The 17,421-nt window shown below is 41.4% G+C and overlaps 1 protein-coding gene across 17 annotated transcripts in view; it reads left to right on the top strand.

The window, feature by feature from the left end:
* Positions 1–17,421, top strand: part of KMT2C (lysine methyltransferase 2C) — a 275,662-nt gene that overhangs the window by 36,822 nt on the left and 221,419 nt on the right. The gene's annotated exons all lie outside the window — the stretch shown is intronic.

The raw sequence follows: 17,421 nt of genomic DNA, 5'->3' as shown, positions 1-17,421 counted from the left end.
GGGTTATTTTAATGACGTGATCAGGGAAGGCTTCAATGCAGTGACCTTTGAGTGGAGTCTCAATGGTAGTAAGAGTGCAAGGGTAAGAGGTGCGGTGGAAGAGCATTTCAGACAGAGGGCCTCTCCCGGAGCACACAGGCCCGGGGCAGGAGTGAGCTGGCGCCTTCAAAGACCTGGAAGGAGAGCTGGGGCGGGTGGCAGAGCTGAGTGATGGCTGGCAGAGAGGGGGAGCAGGAAGTCAGAGCGTGCAGGGCCTTGTAGACCGTTGTGAGATGTTATGGCTTTTCTTCCGGGTGAGATGAGATACCTTTGGGGGCTTTCGAGCAGGGGGCTGGACTTATCTGATGAACACTTTGCAAGGTTCATGCTGGCTGCTGTGTTGAGACTAGGATGAAGGGGACAGAGGCTGAAGCAGGCGTGGTAGTTACGAAAGTATTGCAAGCAGCCAGGTGAGAGGTATTTTGGAAAAAGATAAGACGTCAGAGAAGTGGTTCTGTATATATTTTGAAGGTAGACTGAAGGGATCTGTGGAGGAGTTGGGTGTGAGATGTGAGAAGAAGAGAGGAGTGGTGTTCACACTTCTGGTAGTCCACGTGACCAGCGCCCTAAAGATGTGGTCTATCTCTTCGTGTACGTCTATTTTATTTGGAACAAAAACCTTTCCTGGATGCTCTCAGATTTCCCCTTGGATCCTGTTGGCTGTGATTGGTCATGTATTCCTGTTGTAGGTACAAGTGAGGCCAGGAAAGCCAACATCTGTTCCTCTGAGGCCTTATAATGGGAGGTGGCCTCTGACAGCGAGAACAAGTTGGGGGGGGGGGTGGAGTGGCTGCTGGTTGGGTAACAGTAGTGGCTTCCGTATGTCACTGCCCACTTTTCTGTTGGGTTGGTCATCCTTTAAAAAAAAATTTTTTTTTGAAGTGACTTGTAAATACTCTTTGCATGTTAAGAAAATAAGCTCTTGTGATAATAGATTCTAAATATTTCCAAGCCATATATTTTAATGAGGTTTTTTACTCAGAGGTCAGTTTTCTAATTTTGAAATAAATGAATCCTTTCACAGTTACAAGTGGGGGCGGGTGAATGCGGAGACTGATGCATAATTTATAGTTTTTCCTACTCTAGGTGCAAGTGTCATTTTAACCTGAATGCTGGCTAGTCATTCTTTATAAAACTCTCATTTGGGGTCTTGTAAGGGCGGCAGTGAGGTGGATGGGAAAAACAGAACCACCCTGATACCTCTGTGCCCTGTAGATCTCTCTCTCGTTACCGCCTCCTACCACTGAAGATGTGCAGCGTCATCAGAGGCAGAGTCTTCAGTAAGGTTTTCTTCTTACAGTTTTTTCTTGCTTCTCTCTTCAGTGGTCATTGTCTACTGGCTTTCCCTTCCCTCCCTCCCTCGCTCCCTCTCTTCCTTCACCAACAAAGCTGATAACTGGCTTATTATAACAAGAGAATTTTGTCTTATTATATGATTAATTGTTCATCCTTCAACATGGGAGGCAGTGTAAGCTCTAAGATGTTGAGTGTGCTCTTCCTCCTCAGTCACAGCAGAGTTTTGAGCTTCACCTCCACTAACTAGCGGTGTGACCCAGACCACTTCATTGCACAGCTCCGTTTCTGTTGTGCTAGGGATGGCATTCCCATCAAACACAATGCAAATGCTGCTTCCTGGAGTTGCACAATGTGGTGGTTCTGATGTGACTTTAGGCAAGTTAATTCAGCCCTGAGTTTTCAATGAGATCATGAATGTGGAATTCTAAGAACACTGCCTTTAAGGGACTTAAGAGGAAATGATGAACAATTCCATAGCCCTTCGTTTTTACCTTTGACTAAGGGTGATTACTAATAACTAATCAAGTGGGGAAGTAGGGTCCTTGTGAAGTAGCTGTGAGGTATTATGGAAGGTATATTATAAAAACCTCTATTTTTTCCCCCTCTGCACACGTCGTTGTTAAAAAAGCAATTGTGAGTATATGAGTTTGGATCATTTCCACAGTCCACCTGGAGCTCTGAGGCCTTTCCAAGACTCCGTTGTGTTGGTGCACAGGGTTGGGGGGGGTACAGATAGGTGAGATACATTTACAGTTGTTGCATGATAACTTATCAAGGCATAGCCAAGAGAGGGAATTCAGTGCAGGCAGGTGAAAATATATTTAGTTTTCTTTTTCCAAAGTGTTCACTTTAATATACTTCTGGTAGGATATTAGAACAATTTCTAAGTTCCAAGTTCTGTGCTTAAAATCAGGAGATTCTCTAGGAGTCACTGGTTTGGTTTCTGTGCCATAATTCAAGTAGAGTTACAACACCGTTACAGCAGTTGTTGGGAATTTAGGGGTTTAGGGCTCAAAGTAAATGCACATTCACTTATGTCCTTTTTTGTGCGGGGTACTTTTTTGGGGGAATGGTTTTTAAGCGTAGATTTACAAGGAAAATCAACTTAGTGCATATTAAATACAGTGTATTCCTTTTGATCAAAACTTGCCTAGAGGAATGTTTTTCCAGTAGGTGCAGAGGGGAGTGTAATCGTAAATAAGATTGTTTTATTCTTTTTTTAAAATTTGGCTGCGTGCGGGACCTTTTTAGTTGCGGCATGCGGGATCTTAGCTGCAGCATGTGGGATCTAGTTTCCTGACCAGGGGTTGAACCCAGGCCCCCTGCATTGGGAGTGCGGAGTCTTAACCACTGGACCACCAGGGAAGTCTCAAGATTGTTTTATTCTTAATGAAGTTATGTCTTAGAGCAAGAGAAAGGTACATAAATTTTTCTTTATATTAGCCCTGTATTATAATTTGACTTACAACCTTGTAGCTTTAGATTTGTAGAGTGATTACTAACCACCTGTCACTGTGCGGATCTGTAAAGACTCCATGGTGAGATGAATGTATGGGAGAAGGGTAGGAGTTATGTGCTAGTGCATATCCAGGCAGAAGGAGCAACTTAAGGATTGGTGGCACAGACCTGCGAAATTGCTCGGCCCATTTGTAAAGTGTTCAGTGTTAATAAAAATACAATATACTGTATATCATAGTTCCCACATTGAATTTAACCATAACTAATGATACAATTGTGGCTCTAAAGCAGTTGTCTCCAAACTTATATTTGTTTTCTTTTTCTTTTTTAAAAATTTATTATTTATTTATTTTTAAAAATTTATTTATTTTATTTATTTGGTTTTGGCTGCATTGGGTCTTTGTTGCTGCACGCGGGCTTTCTCTAGTTGCGGCGAGGGGGGGCTACTCTTCGTTGCGGTGCGCGGGCTTCTCATTGCGGTGGCTTCTCTTGTTGCGGAGCACGGGCTCTAGGTATGCGGGCTTCAGTAGTTGTGGCGTGAGGGTTCAGTAGTTGTGGCTTGTGGGCTCTAGAGCGCAGGCTTAGTAGTTGTGGCGCACAGGCTTTGTTGCTCCACGGCATGTGGGATCTTCCCGGACCAGGGCTCGAACCCATGTCCCCTGCATTGGCAGAGGATTCTTAATCACTGCGCCACCAGGGAAGTCCCAAACATATTTGAATCATGCCTCCATTAGTAAGAATTTGAATCCTTGGTCTCAGCATCTGTATCCTTTTTATTTTTCTTTTTGAAATAGTATACATCTATCACAATCCTTATATTAATACGGGTTGCTAAATTTTAGGAGAGCTAAATTTCACATTCCTTATTAATCTCAAGTTCTAGGATTTGCAGGCTTGTGATTAGGACATTTAAGTGTGTTGTGTGCATTCTGCTTTGGAGACCACTACTCTAAAAGACCATGGTATAAAGAAGATTCAGAATGTTCGTTTTTCTGCTTTGAATGTTAAGTGGTATGTAGTGTAGATGGATGGGATAGAGAGAGTGATGAGTGGAATCTTTGAATCCCGAAGAGGCCATTGGAGGGATCAGAGTATTGGTGAAATAAAAAGTTTGAGTTCTGGGTCTGCATTCTGTGAAGGCTGTAAATGAATATTCATGTCTCCTTAACATTTATTTAGTATCCACTGTGCGCCAGGCACTCTTCCCAGCAATTTCATATATGTTACTTAATCCACAACCCTTTTACTGATGAAGAATCCAGCTTGTTAATTTATGTAAGTGGGAAAAAGCCAGAATTTTTCCAGGACTTTGACTCAAAGCTCTGTGTTTTTCTCTTTTTACTACAGCTCTTTTGAGGAGCTCTAAAATCTAGTTGAGGAGTTAGGAGAAATAGACATTCAACAAAGTGTTAAAGAGGAAATTCTAAGTCCTTGGAATAGTGACTGTGTTTCTTGGGTCAGAGCTCTGTCTAGCCAAGTGCATACAGAAGATGTTTAATAAATACCTGTTAAGCATTCAAGGACTCTTAGTATCAAGCAGCGTGGGATTTTAAGACATGTGGACTTGAGTCTCAGCACTTCCATTTCCTAACTGTATGACCTTGGCCAGTTACTTACCCTCTCTGAGCCTGAGTTTCCTTATCTGAAAAAAGGGGGACTCTATCTCAGTTGCACTGGGTTGTTATGAGAATTAAATGATAATGTATAAGATGCCTAACTCACAGGGTCTATTATGTGTTACCTAGCTTCTATAATGACTTTGAACACAAACACAGGCAGGTTCTGTACTTGTTATAGCTGTTGGTTCTCTAATCTCCGGGGAGGTGTGTAACAGCAGTGCTCTCCTCCAGTTTCTGTCTCCACCAGTTCCTTTTGGAGCTGGTAAAAATTAAAAATATCTTATTTTAACATAGTACATTATTTTGTTTCAAATGATAAATAGTAAGATAAAATGTAGTTTTAGTGGCCAGTGTATGGTAAACTCTGATGTCTAGGATATTCTCTTATATCATTTAATTTAATGGGTTTTTTTTTGGGGGGGGTTGGTAAATACAGGCCAGCGTGAAGAAGAAAATGAAAACATCCACAACTTCACTGTTCACACAACCCTTGCTGGCTTAAAAAAATTCCATGGACGTGATTAAGAAATTTAAATTCTATAAACCAGAAGCCCCCTCTATTAGTTTCGGTGTCATAAAAAAAAATACCACAGACTGGTGGCTTAAACGACAGAAACTTATTTTCTCACAATTTTGGAGGCTGGAAGCCCCAGATCAAGGTGTCAGCAGGTTGAGTTTCTTCTGAGGTCTCTCTCCTTCCTTGGCTCGCAGGTGGCCGCCTTCTCACTGTGTCCTCACCAGGTCATCCCTCTGTGTTGTCCGTGTTCTCATCTCCTCTTTTTTTTTTTTTTATTTATTTTTTAATTTAATTTTTATATTTTTAAAATTTTTTTAAAAAATAAATTTATTTTATTTATTTTTGGCTGTGTTGGGTCTTTGTTGCTGCGTGCGGGGCTTTTTCTAGTTGCGGCGAGCGGGAGCTACTCTTCGTTGCGGTGCGCGGGCTTCTCATTGCGGTGGCTTCTCTCGTCGTGGAGCACGGGCTCTAGGCATGCGGGGTTCAGTAGTTGCGGCACATGGGCTCAGTAGTTGTGGCTCACGGGCTCTAGAGCACAGGCTCAGTAGTTGTGGTGCACGGGCTCAGTTGCTCCACGGCATGTGGGATCTTCCCGGACCAGGGATCGAACCCGTGTCCCCTGCATTAGCAGGCGGATTCTTAACCACTGTGCCACCAGGGAAGTCCTCATCTCCTCTTCTTAAAAGGACATTTGTCATACTGGATTCGGGCTCACTCTTAACACACTGGTTTTAACTTCTTTACCTCTTTATAGGCCGTATTTCCAGATACAGTCGCACTCTGAGATGCTGCGTGTGTGGGCATCGGCATGTGCATTTGGGGCGCGCACAGGTCAGCCCGTAACTGCCCTACCCTTGAAACCGCTAGTGACTGTTGTATTTATATAGTTCCAGAAGAAGTTCCGGTTCGTATATCTGTGGGCATATGAAGTTATATAACTAGGGGTAATTAAATTAGTTTCTTTGAACTTAATGTGAACAGTAGCAGCAAAGAATTACTGTAGGTTTGTGCTAGGTTGGGGAAATGAACTTGTTATATGGAACCAGACATGATGGTATATTTATGGGTGTGTGTGTAGTATATATGAGTTTGTTTATGTAAATGCCAATATACGAAAGCCTCTTCAATGTAAAGTTGACTAGTTTCATATTTGTCTTAAGTCCTTGATGTGCTAAAACTTTTTTTGTGTGTGTCAACCTATGAGTTTGATTTATTCATTCAGTTCTTACTGCATACATACTGCTGTGTCAGGTACTCTGTTAGGCATTGGAAGTGTACAGGATCATAAGATGAGATCCCTGCCCACCAGCCCTAAAGTTGGGTGAACCGGCAAGGGTGGTGAGACAAGCGGAGATACGGACAGGCTTCTGAGTCCTGAAAAGAGGAGGAGCTCTTCGTACCCTGAGGCTTACACAACGCTTTTCTAGAGAAGGTAGCACTAAACTGAAGCTTGTAAGGACCGTCCAAAGAGTATTTCAGGCAGAGGGATATAGCACATGTAAAGGCAGAGAGTTTTGAAGGGGATGATTGATGAAAGGTTAAGTATGGTTAAGTATGGTGAAAGTATGGAGAGGAGCGACAGTAGATGAGGCTGAGCTGGTGGCATAAGTTGCATCATGAAGGGTCTTTTATGCTATATTAAGAAGTTTGTGGGGCTTCCCTGGTGGCGCAGTGGTTAGAAATCCGCCTGCCAACGCAGGAGACACGGATTCGAGCCCTGGTCCGGGAAGATCCCACATGCCGCGGAGCAACTAGGCCCGTGCGCCACGAGTACTGAGCTCGTGAGCCTAGAGCCCGTGCTCCGCAACAGGAGGGGCCGCCACAGTAAGCATGCGCACCGCGACGAAGAGTAGCCCACGCTCTCCACAGCTAGAGAAGGCCCGCGTGCGCCAACGAAGACCCGACACAGCCAAAAACAAATAAAGTAAGTAAGTTATTAAAAAAAAAAAGTTTGTATTTCGTTCTTTTTTTTTTCTGTTTAAGAAGTTCGTGTATCTGTCTCTAAGGCCACCGCTGAGGATGAAAGAAGGGGAGCAGCGTCGTATTTGCACTTTCAAAGCATCTGTCTGCGTTGCTGTGGAGGATGAACGGAGGGAGATGGGACGTGGTTGGGTGCTGGCAGGTGAGAGAGGAATGACTGCCTGAAAGAAGGCAGTTTGGGGGATGACAGAGAGGCAACAGACTGCAAGGAGGTCTCAGAGGTAGGATTAATAGGACTTACTTAGGAAGGGGAGAAGACTGAAATGATTGAAGTTTCTAGGCGGATGGAACAGATTTGGGTAGAAGCCAGGTGATGACAGACTGAGTTTTGGATCTGTTGAACTAAAAGTGCCTGTCTGTGTTGCATTCAAGCGAAGATGCTCACTGGGAACTTGGATGTGTGGAGAGTGGGTGTGGACTGGAGCCGAGACTCAGTGTGAAGGTGGGAGTTGAGGGCATAAGAACCTGTCTAGCGAAGAGAAGCAATTGGGAACTGTATTCCAGGGAGCGTTAGTATCTTCACTGGTGGTCAGAAGGAGACGCCGTAAAGGTGGCCAGAGAAGCCAGGAGATAGATTTCTAGCAGGTCTGTGTATGATGTACAGTGTCGGTTGTTCTAGGGGTAACTGTGGGCTGAGATAGAGATGACTTAGAGAGTGTCTGATAGATTTGACTATCTGCTATCTGGAATAGCGGGTTTGTTAACCAGATTACAGAAGGTTCTGTGGTGAATGAGAGACAAGAGAAAGAACAGGCACGAATAACCGACGAGACTTTCTAAAGAAGGCAACGTAGATGGTATCAGAGAGGAAGGAAGCGGGGCTCAGGGATGATGGACATTTAGAGGTAGGTAAGGCTAGATTTATGGGAGGGAGACAGTGGCAGGAATGGTGGTAGCGGGGAGAGGTTAAAGAGAAAGAAAAAAGGGAGGGCGTTCTGGAGTAAGGGGTTGACTTGGGATCCACAGGATTGGATTGGGATTGGGATGGGGATTCATTTATTCTTTATTTTTTCCTCCCCTACTAAATGGCTATCTTGGATAATCTCTTGAGTGTGAATTGGAATATCCTCAATTTGTCTCAGGACCAAAGATATATTCTGGTATCAGGAACTAGGTTTTTTTTTCATTTTCAATTACACTTAAGTAGGAAAAGCTGAATTAGTGAATCTGTTACATAGCGTTGAGATACTTTTCTGGTGATGGGGAAAGGAATCTAGCCAGCACTCTGAGTTAGCCTGTTACACTGGGGAAGAAGGTAGTTGTATAAGCTTCCTAGGGCTGTTGTAACAGAGTACCAGAAACAGACATCTACTGTCTCACATCTGCTACAGGCCTCTCTCCTAGTTTCTGGTGGTTGCTGGGCAGTCCTTGGTGTTCCTTGACTTGCAGCTGCATCACTCCAGTCTGTCTCCATTGTCACAAGACCTTCTCCCTGTATGTCTGTGTCTCTTTGTCCAAATTACCCTCTTATAAGGACACTGGCCATACTAGATTTAGAGCTCATCTTACTCCAGTATGACCTTACCTTAACTTGATTACATCTGCAAAGACCCTATTTCCAAATCAGGTCACATTTCTCAGGTTCCAGGTGGACATGAATTCTGGGGACGGTATTCAACCAAATATGGTAGTTTTAGAAATGCATTTCTAAAGTGAAATTTCATGCATCAGCGGGTTTTATAATACTAAGGGAATTGTCAAAGCAGTCCCATTAGAATTGTTTTAACCTATTTAGGGCTTAAGTCTCTGTGATTATACATTTTTAGTATTGTAAACCAATTCAGATGAAATCCTGTAAATCTAAATCCGAATTATAAATTAAAACTTCCCCACTTGTATTATTTTTAAGTGTAAGAATACCATTATTACCAAGGAGAGATCATTGAGGGTAATCTTTTCTGATGAGAAAATGATGAGAAATGCCATTGTATGATTTAAAGTAGATGGTTGTAAAATGCTTACTGTTGGATTCCCCTCTGCCCCCCCAATACCAGACTGGTTTGTGAAAAAAATAAACCTTTTTATTCTAAATCTAGTAGTAAAAAAAAAAAGAAATTTAACCTAGTCTGGGTAGATATCACCTGAAGATATAACTCTTTTTTTTTTTTTTTTTGAGTTTCTTTGTACATAATTTCTGCTTTTTTCTTGTGTTTTCAGTTTTCTGGGATGGTAGAAAGGTACATTTTCTTCATTGTCTTGCCTTCTTTTAAAATTTATGTCAGGCTTCATCTAGGTCTTTCTGCTGTATTTTAGACCAATGCTGTCCAGTAGTGCTTTCTGTAGTGACGGAAATGCTCTATATCTATGCTTTTCACTGGGGTAGCCGCTGGAAATGGAGCTGGTGGGACTGAGGAGCTGAATTTTAATAGTATTTAATTTTAATTTTAATTCATTTAAATTTAAATAGTCAACATGTAGCTAGTAGCTACTGTGTTGCTCAGCCCAATTCTAGACTTCTCTCCGATTTCTCTCCCAGCCCTGCCTTCCTTTTCTCTCAGGTGGTCATTGTTTATTAGTTTGGGGTCTGTCCTACCAAAATTTTTTGGCGTATATGTAAGAAATACATGCACATGTTTGAATATATACTGGTTTAAAAAAAAAAATACATTTATTTATTTATTTTTGGCTGCATTGTGTCTTCGTTGTTGCACGCTGGCTTTCTCTGGTTGTGGCCTGCAGGCTTCTCATTGCAGTGGCTTCTCTTGTGGAGCACAGGCTCTAGGTGCGCGAGCTTCAGTAGTTGTGGCGCGCAGGCTCAGTAGTTGTGGTGCATGGGCTTAGTTGCTCTGTGGCGTGTGGGATCTTCCCGGACCAGGGCTCGAACCCGTGTCCCCTGCATTGGCAGGCGGATTCTTAATCACTGTACCACCAGGGGAGTCCTGTGTGTGTGTTTTTAAATGTATTAAAAGAGATTTACTTACAGATGTGTAAACACATGTATATCCATGTATATGAGTGAAATTGATCAAATGAGATATTCATTTTAAAGGGCTACATTTTTTTTTTCCTCCCAACCTGGACGCTTCACTCTACATATTATGCTAATGTGGGATTTGGGGAGTTTGATCAGTTTACATTACTGTAAATCATAGATATGTCTTTAAAGTATTTCTAATTCTAACAGTACACGTGCTCATCATAAATTCGAACTCTAACAGAAGGTATAAATCACAAGTGCAGGTCTACTCCCCAGAGGTAATCACTGGAAACTTTCTTGTATTTCTTTCCAGATGTTCTTCATTTGTAGGTAAGAGATGTATGTATGTAGGAAAAAAAAAAAAAAAAAAGATATAGGTATGTATTTTTTGAAAACAAATGGAATTACGCTGTAAACACTGTTCTGTAACTTGCTTCTTTTGCTTAACAGTGTATCTTGTACATCTTTTCATAGATACATGTTGATTAATAATGTAGGTACAATTCAGTGATAATTGAAATAAAGTGTTTTTCCATTTACTGAATCCTATTTTTTTTAATTAGGTTTTTTTTTTTTTTTCGTTGCACCGGGTCTTAGTTGCGGCATGCGTGTGGGATCTAGTTCCCTGACCAGGGATGAACCTGGGCCCCCTGCATTGGGAGCATGGAGTCTTACTCACTGTGCCCCCAGGGAAGTCCCCTTGAATCCTATTTTTAAAAATTACTAATGTTATTAAATCATGTTATATAATTGTCAGTAGGGATGGCTCAGGTAAAATCTAATAGGAAAGGCTGGATTAAAATTTTAAACTTGTGGGACTTTCCTGGTGGTCCATTGGTTAAGACTCTGTGCTCCCAATGTAAGGGGCACAGGTTTGATCCCTGGTCAGGGAACTAAGATCCCACATGCCGCATGGCGTGGCCAAAAAAAAAAAAACAACCAAAAAAAACAAAAACTTATACTACATATGCCTATTTGCAAGTGTAACAGAGTTTGGTCTTTTTAATGTACGTGGTCTTTTAAAAATGTCTTATTCTGATGTCTCTTGTCTACTGTAAAACCCCACTTAAACTTTTGGGAGCTGATTTCTGTCTTTTTGCTTTAAGATAACACTGTTCTGCAGTTATTCTTCTGAGAGATTGAAGTGATTTTTTTTTTAAAGGAATGCATAGCAAAATTCTGTATTAAATGTGTTCACTCCTGGTTCCACTTAACGGGTCTTATGATCTTAGAAGATGCTTAAGAGCCTGAGCTCTGTGTTAATCCAGGGCTGGTTCAAATCCTGGATGCACCACTTAATAATTAATTGTGTGACCATCATCCTCTCCCTGCTTCAGTTTTCTTGTCTGTAAAATGAGGAGTGATGATTGATGTGATGGGTCCATAAAAAGTACTGTGTTAGTTGAAATTATGACAGCTGCTGTAACAGATAAACCCTGAAATCTCAGGGGCTTAAGAAAATAATAGTTTATTCTACTGGGACTTGAGTTAATCTGTTCTCTGATGTCTTCTACACATGACTTCCAAGATTGCCCTGGGCATTGATATCCACCTGGCAGATGGGGGAGGGAGGGGTGCAGGATTGTGTGGGAGCTTTGGAGGTAGGGCCTGGGAGTAGTGAAGAGGTATCCAGCACTTTCGCCCACATTTCATTGTCAGGAACTCAGACACATTGGCAGGGAGGTTGGGAAATGTAGCCTAGCTGCTTGCCCAGGAGGACAGGGAAAATGCGTTTGGTGAATAGCCAGCCAGTCTTTGCGGTAAGTACTCAGCCCAGCAGATGGTTCTAAAGTTGTTGTTAAGCAAGTCACTTTACCTCTTGGTGGGGGGGGGGGGGTGTCTGTGTTTCCGTCTGTGAAGGGAGGAGGAGGGTGGTCATGATGAGGGGAATGGTTAACATTTGTTGAGAACTGCTGTGAAGCACTGTTTTAGGAGAACTGTATATTATAACTGTGTTCATTCATTTAATTCTTTAAGAAGTCCTCTAAGGTAAAGACAATTATCATCCTTTTTTTTCTTTTTAACATCCAAGGAAACTAAGGCCCAGACGGAGTCATACATGGAGTTAGGATTTGAACCCAGGTAGTGTTCACTGCAGGGTCTGTGCTTTTAACACGCTCTACTGAAAGTCCTGTGTAAACACAGCTTCATTTAACCCCCTGGACCCTGCTGTGTCCTGAATCTTTCTTCTCTTGGTGTCTTTTCTTCAGCGGAGGTCTTCTTTGTGCCAAAATAATTTCTTTCAAGTTGCTGCCACCTCCATCTGTGATCTTTTTTTCCTTCCCTCCACTTGCCCTGATATTCAGTAGACTTATAGTCACTCCTTTTCCCTCTCTACCTGTTTTTTTTTTTTTTTTTAACTTTCTATTAGAGAAAATTTGCCCATATCCAAGTGTGTAGAGAATAGTATAATGAACCCCAAAGTACCCATCTTCTAGCTTAAACAGTCATCAACACATGGCCAGTGTTGTTTCATTTATACTGTTACCCACTTCTCCTCTTCTGTTATTTTGAAACAAACTACAGGCATAATTTCATTTATAAATATTTGAGAATGTATCTCTAAAAAGTAAAGACTTAAGAAAACCCAAATACCACCCTCATACCTAAAAATAGTTAACAGTTAAGTCCAGAATACCATCAGATATTGAGTGTTCAGTTTAAGCAGGTGTCTCAATTTAAAACAAAACAAAACAAAACCAGTTTGTTTGAATCAGGAGCTGAATGAGGCCCACACATTGTGATTAAGTCTTTTTTACTCTATAGGTCGCTACCTCCTTTTTTCCTTGCCATTTATTTGTTGAAGAAACAAGTTATTTGCCCTGTAGAGTTTCCTGCTGTTTGGATTTTGCTGATTGTATCCCTGATGTTTAACATGTCTTTCTAGTCTCTGTATTTCCAAGTTCAAGTTCACCCTTGAACAACCTGGGGGTTAGGGATGCCAATCCTCTGCACAGTTGAAATTCTGTGTATAACTTGTGTGTGTGTGTGTGTGTGTGTGTATGTGTGTGTAACTTTAAAGCCAGCCCTCCGTATCTGTGGTTCTGCATCCACAGATTCACCCAATTACAGATTGTAGAGTACTGCAGTACCTATTCACTGGAAAAAATCCCTGTGTAAGTGCACCTGCCTAGTTCAAACCTGAGTGATTCAGGGGTCAACTGTACGTAGTTGGAGCTAGAGGCTTGATCAGATTCGAGTTCCATTTTATTTTCCATGACTGCTGTTCATGTTGCAGTGCTTTCTTTCATCTGGAGGCACATAATGTCTGGTTGTCTCTTTTTGTGATACTGGCAGCTATTGATGACCAGTGTCTGGGTCTGATTCATTTACTAGGTTGTATGTAAAGTGATGATGTTCTGTTATGCCTTCATTTTATTAGCTGGAATGCTTTTTATAGAGAAAAATCCCCCTCACCTGTTGTTTGGTTGCCTAGTGTAACAGTTTACATAGGAAAGGCAGGATAAATGTTTGATTCTTTCTCTTTCTTTATCAGTTTGTGGTGTCATGAGTTGGTTCATGAGCATTTCCCAGCTGTGCTTGATACGTTTTTCTTATTTTCTTATGTATAAGTCACTGTGCAGGAAAGTATCTGAAAATTAACAGATAAAGGCAAGATTCCACCACAGTCACTGGCTGGTGGGGGACCAGTACAGTGTGGCAGAAATAGTGTTGTACACATACTGGGGAGCACGTAACAGAGGTGCTTAGCTTGAAGGTTGGGAAAGAGCTCTGTAGTTGATCTTGAGCTGCGTTTTGAAGGTTGAATAGCAGTTTGCTCTGGAGGAGGTGATTCCTTTCCAGGCAGAGGGAGCAGCATGTGCAAAGGCTCTGGGGAGTGAGTGAGTTTGTAACTGTGGGGATGTCTTATGGCTGAGCCGAGTGTGCTCGGTGCAGGAGGCTGCAGAGATAGTGGGGATTTTAACTCGATTAAGGAAGAGTTTTGACTTAACTCTGAAGGCCATGGAGAGACACTGAAAGGTTTTTATCCAGGTGAATGACATAAGAAACCCATCTTATGAGGATCACTTTGGCAGCACTGTGGAGAGTGACTCACGGTGCCCTTTTCTGAACTGCTTGTACAGATTTGGTTTCTTTCTTGGTATTGCTCCCTTCTTCTTCCCCCATTGCCGCCAACACACACGCACACACGTGTGCGCACGCACACACGTGTGCGCGCGCGCGCACACACACACTCTTGTCTCAGGCCTCCTTCTAGAGTCCTGGCTCTTGTTCTTTGCAGAGCTTGGGTAACTGTCAAGGCTAGAAAGGAGGCTGTCTCGAAAAAAAAAGTGGTTGGTTGCAGTGGTTGAGAAGCCACTGCTGCTGTCCGAGCAGTACAGTGCTAGGCGTCATAGGAGGAATGATGACAGGAACTGTAGGTGACTAACGAGCACGTAACTGTGGTGCCAGGCACTGTTCCCAGCATGCTGCTATCCCCGTTGTACAGACGAGCAGACGTGCAGGGGAAGTTAAGGGACTTGCTCAAGGTTATACTCTAGTAAGAGGCAGAGGTGAGATGGAACCTGAGCATTCGGCCTCATTCGAGTTTGTGCTTTGTGCCTAATGCACACCAAGCAGTCCCCATAACATGTGTCATATAATCCCACCCCTCCCAGGGTTTCCAGGCCTCTGACCCTTCCTTCCCCTTAGTCTTATATCAACAGAGTCTTTCCCAGGGTTTCTGGTCTAGTAGCCGCCTATCCCGTGGCAAAGTGAGAATCCCCAGTGTGGCTGGTGATACGGTTTGATCCCTGAACTGTGGGGGGGAGATGTTTTAGCATTCCTACTGAAAAAATGTTTTCTCACACATACGTTAAACCCAGGTTTCTTAGGTTTTGTAAGACTGCCATTCAGCTATAAGTAGTTGAGTTAAAAATGTTTATTGTATCAGAAAAAAATTAAGACATCTAAATTATAAATGTTCATCTACAAAAGAACATAAAAATGCCCCACCATCTTAAATTAAGGTTTACAAACACTTAGTGGTATATATTTTTTACATACACATACAAGTTATGTATGTATACATACATGTATGGAAAACATGTAGAAAAAATAGAAAATAAACCACCAAAAACGAGTAAGTCGTCCATGAAGTCAGTAAAGTTGCAGGATACAAGATTAATATGCAGAAATCTGCTGTTTTTCTATACACTGATAGCAAACTATCAGAAAGAGAAATTAAGAAAACAATTCCATTTATAATTGAATCAAAGAGAAGGTAAAAGACCTGTACTCAGAAAACAGTAAGACACTGTTGAAAGAAACTGAAGACAACAGTAACAAGTGGCAAGATGTACAGTTGTGTTCATGGATTGAAAGAATTAATATTATTAAAATGACCACACTACCCAAGGGAATCTACGGGTTCCGTGCAATCCCTGTGAAAATACCAATGGCATTTTCCAAAGAACTAGAGCAAATAATTCTAAAATTTTTATGGAAACAGAAAAGACCCCAAATAACCAGAACAATCTTGAGAAAGAAGAACAGACCTGGAGGGATCATGCTCCCTGATTTCAAACTATATTACAAAGCTACAGTAATCAGAAGCAGTATGGTACTGGCACAAAAACAGACACATAGATCAGTGAAACAGAATAGAGAGCCCAGAAACAAACCACACTTAATGTGGTCAATTATTCTACAACAGAGGAGGCAAGGATATACCATGGGGAAAAGACAGCCTCTTCAATAAATGGTTTTGGGAAAACTGGACAGCTACACGCAAAAGAATCAAACTGGACTACTTTCTCAGAACAGATACAAACACACACAATAAATATATAAACTTAAAATGGATTGAAGACTTAAATGTAAGACCTGAAACCATAAAACTTCTAGAAGAAAACATAGGCAGGTATGTTGTTTGACATCAGTATTAGCAGTATTTTTTTTGGATATGTCTCCTCAGGCAAGGAAAACAAAAGCAAAAAAAAAAAAAAAAAAAAAAAAGGACAATTCAAACTAAAAAGCTTCTGCACAGTGGAGGAAACCATCCAGAAAACAAAAAGGCCGCCTACTGAGTGGGAGAAGATATTTGCAAAAGCTATATCTGATAAGCAGTTAATATCCAAAATATCAATATACAAAGAACGCATTCAACTCAACATCAGAAAACCAAACAACTCAAATTAAAAACGGGCAGAGGAACTGAATAGGCATTTTCCCAAAGAAGACATACAGATGGCCAACAATCACATGAAAAGATGCTCAGCATCACTAATCATCATGGAAGTGCAAATCAAAACCACAATGAGGTATCAACTCACACCTGTCAGAATGGCTCTTAGCAAACAGACAACAAAGAACAAGTGTTGGTGCGGATGTGGAGAAATGGGAACCCCCATACCCTGTTGGAGGGAATGTAAGTTGGTGCAGCCACTATGGAAGACAGTGTGGATTTTCCTCAAAAAATTAAAGATAGAACTATCGTACAATCCAGCAATTCCACTCGTGGGTATTTATCCAAAGAAAATGAAAGCACCTACTTTAAGAGATACATGTACCCCTGTGTTCATAACAGCAATGTTTACAATAGTCAAAGATACGGAAGCAACCTAAATGCCCGTCAGTAGATGAATGGATAAAGAAGATGCGGTATATATACACAGTAGAATATTACTCAGCTATGAGAAAGAATGAAATCTTGCCATTTGCAACAACATGGGTGTGGGCCTAGAGGGTATTATACTAAGTGCAATAAGTCAGACAGAGAAAGACAAATGCCACATGATTTCACTTATATGTGGAATCTAAAAAACAAAAGAAATGAACAAACATAACAAGACAGAGTCGTAGATCTAGAGAACAAGCAGGTGGTTGCCAGAGGGGAGAGGGGTGAGGGGATGAGAGAAATAGGTGAGGGAGATTAAGAGGTACAAACTCCCAGTTATAAACTAAATGAGTCACGGGTATGAAATATATAGTGTGGGGAATACAGTCAATAATTATTATCTTTGTATGATGACAGATCTTAACTAGACTTATCGTGGTAATCATTTTGAAATGTATAGAAATATTGAATCATTATGTTGTGTAACGGGAAGTATCATAGTGTTGTAGGTCAATTATACTGCAAAATCAAACAAACGAATTCGTAGAAAAAGATATCATTTGTTATCAGAGGTGGGGGATAGGGGGAGGGGGGAATTGGATGAAGGCAGTCAAAAGGTACCAATTTCTAGTTTATAAGATAAATACGTACTAGAAATGTAATGTACAACATGATAAAGGTAATTAACACTCTAGGTTATATATGAAAGTTGTTAAGAGAGAAAATCCTAAGAGTTGTCATCACAAGGAAAACATTTTTTCTTTTTTCTTTTTTATCTGTACAAAATGATGAACGTTCACTAAACTTACTGTAGCAATCATTTCATGATGTACGTAAGTCAAATCATTATGCTGTACACTTTAAACTTACACAGTGCTGTATGTCAATGATATCTTGATAAAACTGGAAGGAAAAAAAAAGAGCATTGAAGATTGGTTTGGGAATGTAAATACCCCTCCTGCCCCCCATTCAGCTTACAGATGAATCAATCACAATTTTATCTGTCTGAATGTAAAAGAGAACTAGTGAATGGCCT

The sequence above is a fragment of the Eschrichtius robustus genome, chromosome 8 (assembly GCF_028021215.1).
Source record: "Eschrichtius robustus isolate mEscRob2 chromosome 8, mEscRob2.pri, whole genome shotgun sequence".
Lineage (NCBI taxonomy): Eukaryota > Metazoa > Chordata > Mammalia > Artiodactyla > Eschrichtiidae > Eschrichtius > Eschrichtius robustus.
The sequence above is the reverse complement of the archived record's forward strand: the minus strand, read 5'-3'. Positions and strand labels throughout refer to the sequence as shown.